Raw genomic sequence first — 1,933 nt, forward strand, 5'->3', positions numbered from 1 at the left:
TATCCCCCTACGGGACTTGTATTATCATTATATACACTCACATTAATTTTAATCAATTGATAGAAAACAATGTTATAAACAGTGCAAATATAAACTAATAATTCGTCTATCCACTTTTATTGTATTTTCAGATATCATTTCCCCCTTTTTAGCTCCAACAATGAGAATCCTAATAGCCACGCAACACCCACGCAAATACCGTGGCTCCTGGATCGCCAGGGTTACTATAACTGCGGAATAGCTCAGATCCGAATCTCCCAACACCAAAGTCGATCATGTCTTCGTTGTCAGAAGTGTCACCCTCGACAACATCCAAATCCGAGCTGTTCCCTAATAGTTTCGCCCTTGATTTTGGAAGGTTCCCTTGTCTGTTTTCGTCATTTTCGTTGATCCCACCTGGCTGAACCTGTAAAGAAGATCGAAAATTATCAAGCCAATCCAAAACATTCAATAAGCAAAAGGATGGATATAAGATTGAACCTGGTGATTGCTTTGAATACTCGTAGAAAGCCTGAGGCGGTTGTCGATGACGTCGACATCATCCAGACGGTTTCGGCGACGAGGAGGGGAGAGCTCTTCATCGGTTTCAAAATTCAGCATTTTTCCGCGATGCCGGACATTTCTCTCACTGTAATTCATCTTCAATAAAAGTTTTCTCCATCTCTCTTTCATGTTCTTGAGGGCTGTCGACATAGCATCGTCAAAACTCGTATGAGAAGGTGGCTGATAGTTTCTGCTATTATTCATGGCCTCTGCAATGGATTGAAAGAGTAGATAGAATGGTATGTGGAGTAGATGAAACGGTTGAAGTAATATATCTAGTTTCCTTACCTCGCCACGCGTGGGCAAATCGGCGACTGTCAAGAGAATATTGAGTCTCGGTTCCCTGCCATGCGATAGAAGGAGAAATCTCCTTATCCTCTGCGAAAGAATGTTTAAAGTAATATCCTGCAGAATCTCTTGGGTTTAGACCCTCTAGATGATAAAAATATGAATATAATGAAAGAATAAAAATGAGACCATTGAACAAGAAATGCTTACAACACTGTCGTAGATATCTCCATCAGCTTTCTCAAAATTTTTTAGATCCTGTATATGTCTGAAGGGAAAACAGGCAGGTTTTTCTTTCTTTCCTCCAGATCCGCGTCTCTTCAGAAATTTTTCTAGGAGCTGATGTGTACAACTGCAAAAATATAATTCAGTCAAAAATAGATTATTACTCATTTGTACAGATTCCTTCATTTCATTATTACAGCATATTGGGACTCTTGGGAAAGCTCGAAGTACTAACTCATGTTTAGTTTCATTCAGTTTCATCTGGGCACTGAGGTCTCTAAAATGAAAGTATAAAAAGTTACATGAAATGCGGGAAAAATTTCTCTACATTCAATCGTAGGATGACTGCAAAGAATACCTACTGCTGTTGTTTTTCTAGGCGATCCATTTGTATACTGAGGTATCTGAAAACAAAATAAAAATGAAAAAACGACGTGTGAATGATTCGTCGAACTAAATCAATTTCTATTCCTTGACAAAAAATTAAATTACCTCACAGCATTTAACAGCTCTTTAAGACCTCCAGAAGCTTGTTGACCAATAACATTCTGTGTTGATGATATATTACGGGTAAACTCTACCTGAGATGGCGGTGTTTTGCGAGGGAGCGACGTTTGCGAAACATGTCGAGTTTTCGGAGGTGTGGAGTAATTGGTGTTTTTTATTCCAAGCGATTTGATCGGCAAGTCTTGTGGAAGCCGTTGAGTGGAACGAAAAAATGTTCTGTCCCTTTCACATCGTACATTACCAAAGAGTGGACTTGGGCGAGAAATTCTCTACAAAATCGTGTTTTTCCGGATTTTTCGTTGATTGCATCGTTCGATCTTGTGGTGAAATACCACCAGCTGCTGCTTCGAAATTGAATGATGGAGTTTGG

General features: G+C 39.4%; 1 long non-coding RNA gene across 1 annotated transcript; it reads right to left on the reverse strand.

The window, feature by feature from the left end:
* Positions 1-311: 311 nt before the first annotated feature.
* LOC107035917 lies at positions 312-859 on the reverse strand. Its single transcript, XR_001460770.1, has 3 exons — positions 832-859; positions 481-752; positions 312-406 (listed from the first exon to the last, which is right to left on the reverse strand). It is a non-coding gene; the product is annotated as an uncharacterized LOC107035917 (long non-coding RNA).
* Between the last annotated feature and the right edge of the window lie 1,074 nt (positions 860-1,933).

The sequence above is a fragment of the Diachasma alloeum genome, unplaced genomic scaffold, assembly GCF_001412515.2.
Source record: "Diachasma alloeum isolate Michigan unplaced genomic scaffold, Dall2.0 Dall_scaffold_00202, whole genome shotgun sequence".
Taxonomy (NCBI): Eukaryota; Metazoa; Arthropoda; class Insecta; order Hymenoptera; family Braconidae; genus Diachasma; species Diachasma alloeum.